Raw genomic sequence first — 9720 nt, forward strand, 5'->3', positions numbered from 1 at the left:
CACTTCATCTTCCTCATATCTGTGTTGGCTTCAGGCCATTTGCTGGTCCCTCTTTGCCTCCAGGATTAGGACCAGCTTCAGTTGGTGTAAGTTTGGGGTGGCTGAGCTTGTACCTATTGCTCTTAGAACTCCTGGGCCTGAGCTGTGCTGTGGATTTTGCACTTCTGGTTGAAACCATCATCGTGTTGGTGGCTATTGGCAGCAGGGAGTGTAGACATGTTGCAGGCTGGGTGCCCAACAACGTGGGTTTCTGAGCTGTCCTGCATTTGGTTGGAAAGCTTTCTTTGCCTGAGGTGGAACATCTGGTGCGTACAGCCTTGCTGGCAGTATTTAGAGAAGAGTTAACCTGTGATAAAAATAGCTGACCCTGTTAATGCATGCATCCTGCTGCTTTTAAAAGCCTGTTGGAAAGCGCTGCTGGGTGAAGAGGTCCTTAAGGTGGCTCCTGGCCTGAGTGGGTAGAAGCAGCCTGTGAGAGATGGGGATTGTGTTTCTTACCATGATCGTTGTGGGTTAAACTAGTCCCTTGCACATGACATCCCCTGCTCCATTTCCAGATGGATGGACAAGTGAGCCTAACAAGGAGACATGTGTTGTGGCCAGAGTGTGGAGTGAGATCTGTACCCCCCTGGACCAGAAGGCACCCTGCAGTCTCCAGTGTTGGTGTGTGGGTGTGGGCTCCCTGTGGGCTCTGTGGTGGAAAAGCACCTGGGATTAAAGCCCAACCACCTTCCCCTGGGATGCTTTTAGGTCATTCTTATTGCTTTGTCCCCTTCTTCCTTTGTCAGGAAACAGCCCTAATGCTTCTTATGCTTCTGCCCAGACTGTTTCTGCCCAGAAATCCCAGAAGGTCTCCACCAAAGTGAAGGTGCTGCTTAGTCATGCCAGGTGAGCAGCTGCTGGAGTTTGAGAAGCGTTTGGACAATGCTTTCAGACATAAGGTTTGAGGTTGTCCTGTGTGGAGCCAGAGGTTGGACTCAGTGGTCCTTAAGGATCCCTTCCAGCTCTGGATATTCTGTGATTCAATGAAAAATGGGCCACATTTGGCTGGGGATAGAAAATGTGGTGATACTTCTTGAAGCATGAATTGCTTGAAAATGAACAGAACCCACCAACTTATGACAGTGATGGCTTCTCCATCCACAAAGCAGAGCTGTCTGCTGTGCTCCTGGCCTTCCCTGCTGATGAACAAGATGCGTGTTTAATGGTAGCCTCACCATCTGTGTGTATTTGTGGTTATTAGTTACCGTGGCCAACATGTATTTGTAATGTGCTGTTGTTCACTGGGGAGGAAACAGGAGCGTGATCCCACATCTCCCACGGAGCCACAGCCTCTTCTCCATGAGATGCCCTGTAGATGTCAGCAGATCTCCATGCACAGAGCTGCGCTGCATCCCAGCTGTTCCCAGCTGCTGGACGGTGTGCACAGGATCTCAGTGACCTATTCTTTGCAATACATGTCCAAGGACCTGGAAATAGGAATAGGGGACAGTCCTCTGCTTTACAGTGCTGTACAGCAGAAGAATTTTGTCTCATTGACTTTAAAGGGACAGAAGTTCCCTTTTAAGATCTGGGCAAACCTGTGCTCTGTCTGATGGCAGAAATGCCTTTCTTGCTCTTCCCTTGCAGGAGTAAAGGCATTTCTTGAGCTCATTTGAAGCAATTAAAAGCTGCTTTTCAGGTCAAAGGCATTCTCCAAAGAATTGTTTTCTCTTTCAGCTCTCAGTGAAAATGACATTTGGAAATGAAAATCCAAAACCTTTTCTTCTAGGAAAAGACAAAACGTTTTCCCTTGAACTTTCTGCTTCTGTACCAGGCTCAAAGGATGCAAGGATCAAGCCCAGACTGCTGGGTTCATAGGTGGAGCTGGGATGAGGGAGAGGCTGGATCCCAATTGGACCATGTGGATCACGGACACCAAACCTGCCCATGGGAGCTGGGACCTCATCCCACTGCTCACTGCTGGAGATACCGGCTCTTTGAAGGCCTATCCAGCCATGCTGCATTGCTTCTGCCTTCCTCAGGCTTGAGTACAACATCTGTCCTCACTCATTCCTTCTCAAATGGGTTGGTATCTTCTGTCTTGCTATAAAAGCAGAAGATTGACCAGTGTACCTCTTGGAGTCAAGTAGCATCCATCTCAGCATCAGCCTGTGACTGGCCTGGAGGAAAACAGGCTTTGTGAACTGCCTATGCTGAAAGAGAAAGAAAGAAAAGCTTTCTTAGCATCCTAGAGTTGAACACATCTGTTAATGCAATGAAATTCAGCCACCCAGGCATTTCCTGCTAGCAGGGTACCTCAATTACGACTCAATATTTTATAGGCCATATATCTTTGTATATATTCATGGAAAACAAAGGACTGAGCCCTGAATACAGATGGAGCTGGGGGGGGAGGCATCGTGAGAGTGAGGTTTTTTGGAGGCTGGTCCTCATAGCCCAACACTGGTCTGAACGTTGGCAGCCTGCAGTGGTTGTGTGCTCCCCCGGTGCCAGCCCAAAGCAAAGATCCCCTGCTGGGTGTCCATCCTTGGGGGTCCAAATTCTCCTTGAGTTTTACTTGTTCTTGCAGGGAGTTGTGTTTTGTGGCTTTTTTTCCCCCCCAAGATGGATTTTTGACCATTAAAGTTGGCCACATTGGAAGATGCCTCACTAATTATTTGTAGTTTTTGGTGCTTTATTCTATATATGTATATGTTTGTGTTGGTACCCATATGTTTGCTCTTCTTTTTTTTTGCAAGAGTTTTGTTAGCTTTAGAAGCAGGCACAGGTCTCAGGGTAAGACTTGGACCTTGGGCTTGGAGAGGCTTGAGCTTGTCTTAGTTGTGCTCTATGAAATTCATAGAATCATAGAATAGATCAGAAGGGACCTTAAGGCCCATACAGTTCTAACACCCCTAGAAATCTCTCTCTTCTCTCTCCAGCCCCGCTCCTTTTATCTGCTTTGGTTTTGGGTTACATCTGTCCCTGTTTCTCTTTTGGCCCCTTATCGTGATCTTGGTTGGCCCTCAAGGACTCAGTACTTCTTCCCACCTTGTGCAGTGCATGTGGGAATGCTTGGACATGGCATTGCCATAGGTAGATAATAACCATAACCTGAACGTGCCCAGCAGCATCTCCCATAGAGGTGATATTGCTCACAACATTGGATTTGGTGCCCTGTGCACTGACCGTGCTGTGCAAAGCTTGGGATTTGCTGTGAAGATTTGCCCGTGAAGTGCTTGTGGCTTGTGGGTCGTTTCGGATGTCACATTTCTGCCCTATTCTTTCAGCAGGAGCCTGTTTGCAAATAAACTGTGAATATTTATGGGCAGATTTTCAAACGAGCACTTCGGGAAGCAGCCTCTCATTGCTGAATAATAGGAGTCGGTAGGAAACAAGAAGAGTGTTGTGTTTTTCTTTCCTGTTTTGTGGGAAATCTTATGATTTTGGATTCTTTTCCCCCAAACCAAACCAAATTCAAAGCTCTCCGCAAGACAAAATGAAATGAAGAAAGTCATATTGGGCCAATCAAAATGCCATTCTGAAGCTGAGTTGTGCGCTCTATGATTTGCCGGTGCCAGAATCCATCTCTATCAAAAGGCTTCGTTTGGTTTTTTGCTTCTTTCCAGAAGCCGTTCAGCCAACAACGTGGAAATGCTGGAAAAGCCATGATTTCAGACCCAAATAATGTGTTCTTTATTGAGGAATACTCAAATCTGGCTCTGAGAAAACCCTGCTTAGCTGAGCTCCAAAATGACTGAGCCCTTCTGAGCTGCAGTTCTTCTGAGTTGGAGCAGACACTGAATATGGGTTTGTCCCATCTGACTGCAGGACCTTTCCCTATGGTGAACTCCCTGGGGCTGCAGTGACCCTCTGAGCTTTGGGCTGGGCTGTTCTCACTGCATTTCTGGTCTTTCCCATTGTCCAGAGTAAAAGAGCCCATAGTGGAGGCAGAGGTTCTGCTGCTGGGTGGTGCAATGGTTTACTCTGGACATGGGGGACATGGAAGGGGACAAAGAATTACATAGGAATCAACATAAACAATATGGTACATTAGTGAAGTTAAGCATGAATTATAATAGAATCATAGACCCACAGTCATAGAACTGTGGAATGGTTTGAGTTGGAAGGACCCCTTAATATCATTTAGTTCCAATCCTTCTACCATGGTCAGGGGCACCTCCCACTACACCAAGTTGCCCCAAATCCCATCCAACCTCACGTTTTTATGCAGTGTCTGGCCTGATCAAGGTTACAAATCCCTGCGAGAAGATGCTCTGCACTCTAATGGAGATCAGCTCCAGATACTTGCCCTGGGTTACCGCTGACATCTGCTGTGAGGTGGATGATCCTCTTTTTCAGGTTATGAATATAGGAACTAGCAAATTAGGAGCCCTGAGCACCTGGCTGTTATTATCTGCTGGGGCAGAGGGTGGATCAAAAGGCCTTGGGACAGCTTGGCATGAATCACAAGCATGTCTTCCCTGGAGGACCCAAGGAATGACCTCCTGTTGAATGCCCCACAAACCTTAGCAGCATCACTGCCCCATCTACGTAATTAAGTGCATCTTGATTCAGTAACTACGCAATGGTTAGGGAAGTGAATTTAGCTAAATCAAATTAAGCCACTTCAGTTCTGAATAAGAATGTCCTCACAGACTCCTAATGCAGTTTAACTAATATACTGCGGACGTTAACTCATATTAATTTTTCCCAGTGTCTCTGGGTAGATGAGCCCTCAGAACCAAAGAGGTCTGAATTTGTTTCAGGCTAATTTATGTTAGGCATAAGTTATATAAATCAAATTATGGATCTTTGGACTCATGGGTGGGAGTGGTGGGTTGGCGTGATTTGGAATGGATCACTTTGAGAGCAGACCTGGAGCTCATCTCCTCTGTTGGGCACAGGGATTCCTGAACTCAGGTTTTGAACTTCTACCCAGGAGAGGGTCCAAAAACTGGGGAGAGCTCTTCTGTCCTCTGCTGTAGTTGGAAAGGGCCTTTGAATGACATCTGGTCCAACTCCCCTGCAGTGAACAGGGACACCCACAGCTCCATCAGGTGCTCAGAGCCCCATCCAGCCTGACCTTGGGTGTCTCCAGGGATGGGGCATCACCACCTCTCTGGTCAGCCTGTGCTAGTGGAAGAAATGGAGGTTCCTCAGAGCTCCTCATTTTTTTTTTTGTATATCTGGAGGACTTGTTAACATCAAGATGTCCCCATTCAGCTAGATAACCAGCTCTGCCCTCCAAGTGTCCTGCTTTAACCACTGTCAAGCAGTTGGTATTGAGAAAGTGGATGAGCTGTGAGGTCCCCTGCAACCCATGCCATGCTGTGACTGTAATTGTACGTTCAAGGTGGGCAAAGAGAAGGTAATCCTTTACATGCACAGCTTTTGGTATTCAATAAACCCCTACTTAGAAACGTGTCCTGCAAAGTCTGGCAGTGCAGAATATAACTCCAGAAACACATGTGTGAAGAAAACACCCTCTACAGCAGAAGGATGCAATTTTACTGCAGAAGACAAACCCCATTCTCTTGGCCCAGTGAGACGCTTTCTAAACAGCTCTTGTCATCTTGTCTCTTCTGAGCAGCTCTCCCTTTTCAACTATCTTGTTAAAACAAGGAGCCAGGAAGTGCTTCAAGCTCAATATAGCTCTCCATTTTTTTTTCATATTAAGATATTTGAAAGAAAAATACCCCAAGTGCTCTAATAAAACTCCCGCTGAATTTATTACGTGATTGTTAGAGAGCTGAAAATGTCCTAAGACAGATTTCAACAACAGGAGAGCCAACGTGGCTCTTCACAGCCTGTGTCTGCAGCAGATGAAGCTGCATTAAATAGAACAACGCCTGAAAGGCATTTGGGTACTGTAGATGCACGAGGTCTGCTCTGAAAGTAATGCCTCCTGTTTTTATGATGTTGGCCCATGGTGTCAGAGGCAGATGTTGGTGATATGGCAGTAGATATTGAGCCTTCTCAATAATATTTGGTTCTGAAAGATTTGGCACCTTCTGACCTTCATCTGTTGAGGTCAATGAAAGATGGACTCTGTAGGCAACGATGCTGTCATGGCAGCTGTGAAACAGTGCATCACCTCCTCTGATGCAGATATTTACAAGTGTGGCACTCAAGCTCTTGTTCATCACAGGCAAAAATGTGTAGCTAATGGTGGTGACTACATGGAAAGAATAGTGCTTTGTAGCTGAGAATTGGCCGTATCAACTACTGTTATTGTGTTTTCCATGGAAATAAAACAGGAGGCATCACTTTTGGAGCAACCCACCCAACTAATAGTAGCGGATCCTTCCTACTGTTAATGATTTTTGCCTCTTGGGTATCTCATAAACTGCAAAGTGAAGATGAGGTGAGATCACCCCACCTCAGATCCAGCAGCAAAGGTGTGATGTCACTTCTTTAGGGGACGTTTCAGCTGCAGCTGCTTGGCTGCAGGATTTTGACCTATTGTTTGCTCAAATAATGATGGAGAAAAAAAAGAAGAAAGAAAGGCTTACTGTTCATCTGTATTTAATGGAGTATTATGGTTTGTAAGCTGAGGGTGGTTCACATCCTGGGAGTGCCTGGCAGGAGTAACCACGGCTTGATGTTTTGTGAAATGGTCGCTTGAGGCATTGGTGCTACTGAGACTTTGTCCTTCAGAAAGCTGCAGAACAGCTAATGTGAGGAATTTCTTAAGGACCTGTCCCTCTCTCTGCATGAAGCATATCTCTTTGGAGTGCCAAGCGTTTTGTATGGAGATGTAAGGAGAGGAGCCTTCCCATGCCTGTCAACACTTGGGTTGCAGAAAAGCCTTTCAGCTGGTCTCCATTGGAGCTGGGAATAAATCATATTGAATAAAGAGAAGATCCGGAGAGCTGATGCTTTGCTCCAGCCCCACAGGCAGCTCAGAAGCACACAGCCACTTGCTCACTGTCCTCAGGTGGGATGGGGAACTCATGGGATGGGGTAAAGGCAGTTTAATTGGTGAAGCAAAAGCTGCACGTGCAAGCAGAGCAAAGCACGGAATGCAAGTACTGCCCATCAGCAGGAGGATGCTCAGCCACTTCCAGGGAAGCCAGGCTCATCACACGTCACTGTTTCTTGGGAAGCAAAATGCCAGCATTCCCAGCGTCCCAATGAATGCTATGAAGGTCATTCTAGAAGACAACTTCATACTGACACCCCATGAAAATGCTGCTTCCCTTTGTGCATGTGCTGGCGACGTCTTGCTGATGTCAGTAGGAGTTTGGCTGGTGGAGGACCTACAAGCTTGGCAGGAGGTGGTGTCTGAGTATTCATACGCTCCGCCGATCAAATGTATTTGGCTTTATTGCCCCCAGTGAGAATAAAACTCTGTTTTCATTCCATGGAAATAATAAAACCAGAAGGAATATTAACCTTCTTGCAGCTTTTATAATTGCTATTGGCTTTGTGGAGATGGAGGCTGCAGCCAGGCATCTTGCTGCAAAGTGATAAAGAGGCCAAAGCTTTTTCAAATTCATGGAAATAAACTTCCACTGCCTTTAATGAGTTTGAATTAAACTCTGAAATTTTGTCCATCTGGATCCCATTTCCAAGCAGAGCGAATGCTGGGGTGGAAGGTAAATTAGCCTCATAGCAAGCTTACTTTAAGTACAGATTTAGCAATGTGAAAGCAGTAAAGTGAAAACTCATTTTTTAAAATAAATATCACAACTTTTTTATGTGTTCAAGTAGCCAAGGCTGGGAGAAAAAGAGTTGGTTGGAGCCTCCATAAACTCCAGTTACTTAAGTCTGAGCCTGTTTGACTTGGAGGTATTCAGCTCATGAGCACAATGAATCCCATAGTTCCATTTAAAGGCATTTTCAAGAACATTAACAAATGAGCTTAACTAATAACTGATAACTAATAACTAATAACTAATTAATAACTAATAACTAATAACTAAGACAGGGGAGGTTTAGGTTGGATCTTAGGAGGAAGTTTTTCACACATAGGGTGGTGACGCACTGGAACATGTTGCCCAAGGAGGCTGTGGATGCCCCATCCCTGCAGGCATTCAAGGCCAGGCTGGATGTGGCTCTGGGCAGCCTGGGCTGCTGGTTGGTGACCCTGCACACAGCAGGGGGTTGGAGCTGGATCATCTTTGTGGTCCTTCTCAACTCAGGCCATTCTACGATTCTATGATTCTATGAGCTACCATATGATGTAGGGGATCTCGCCCTGACCTCCACTTGGTGCAGACGACCATCCCTTGCTACCAGTTCTAGTCTCCGTTTTAGGGTTATTTTGACATTTATTATATGGAGATCCAATTTCGAGGATGTTGCTTATATGTCAGAGTACAAACCAAAAGCAAACCCCAAACATTTGATTCTGTTTTACATCGTTTTAAAAATAAATCATTTTCATGACCAGTGGATCACAAGAAGCCCCTCGTGGTGGGTGATGACATTTATGGTGGGTCTGCATGAAGGACGTGTGGATTTCCTTCTCTTTCATCAAGCAGGGAACATAACAGTGCTTCAAACATCAGCATGTTTTGCAGAGGAGCAGAAGAAGGAAACAACCGAAGGCCAGAAAGTCCATGCTTGAGGAAGACAGCAGAAGAAAAGAGCGAAGTCCCTGTTTACTTTTGTGACCACAGTTTAAAAACAAAGATTAAAAAAAAACTTCATGCTTTTGCAGTGCTGAAGTGTGAATACTGAAATAAAGACCCTCATTCAGCAGAGCCACCAATGGGACTAGGCATGGAGCTGGAGCTGGACCCCAAAGGAAGGATATGTAACCCATAGCCCTCGCTGCTACCTGAGCTAATACAGCACTCTGTAGAAGAGTAATTCCACCCTGGTTCATCCTATGGCAGTAGAAGAAGACTTAAGACATGTCCTCTCTCCCCATGCAGACAGAGCCCAGGAGCCCTGGCTTTTAAGTGCCTGCGTCAAGATTCACCCCTTCCTGTTACAACTCCTTCAAACAAGCTCTCCATCATAAATAAAACAAATCCCAAGCCCTCCGTGCAGGCGTGCACATACGCACACATGCTCGCTGTTGCCAGCCAAGAAAGAGCCAGCTTCACTAATGTCATAACTGCTAATTTATGCAAAGTGTCTTGTTTTGCCATCGAAGGCTTTTCATTCCTGACTATAGTCCAAGCAAAATCCCATTAGGTCCTAAAAATTAATTTAAGGCACATTTCCCCAGTTGTTTACAATTACCCTCCACGCTAATTCAAGCAGCATGCCGATCCCCTCCTGCTGGCTTTAATTTATTTATTTCAGCCTAATTTCCCACCTCCCTGCAGTCATTTTGTGTACAGTGGAGAAGCAGAAGATTCCAGAGCTAGCTGCATTGCAATGGACAGAGACTTTGTGCTTCTGCAGAGCAGCGTGGGATGTGTGTCCTGGGATGTGCTCAACTCTCTGCTGTAGCACCTTGAGAAGGTGGCAATGGAAGAAGACCTGGAGCAGGTGGGGAGGAGAGGACAAGTTCTGTGTCATCCTTGCTATGTTTTGGGTGAGGTGTGGGATGAAAGGCTGCTTTGTGGGTAAGGTATTGGGTTGGGTGGCAGTGAGTGACACCAGCCCCTGGGGTAGAGGTCTAGTGATGTCCTGAGATGTCTGAACTGGGAACCTGGGTAGAATCCGCCTGATCTTTGTTGAGTAATAGAGTTATTTGTGTTGGAAAAGACCCTTAAGATCATCAAGTCCGACTGTCAACACAACCAAGCCCACCATCTTCCAAAGTGCCACGTCTAC

The sequence above is a fragment of the Coturnix japonica genome, chromosome 2 (assembly GCF_054131305.1).
Source record: "Coturnix japonica strain WE chromosome 2, WE-NBRP24, whole genome shotgun sequence".
Taxonomy (NCBI): Eukaryota; Metazoa; Chordata; class Aves; order Galliformes; family Phasianidae; genus Coturnix; species Coturnix japonica.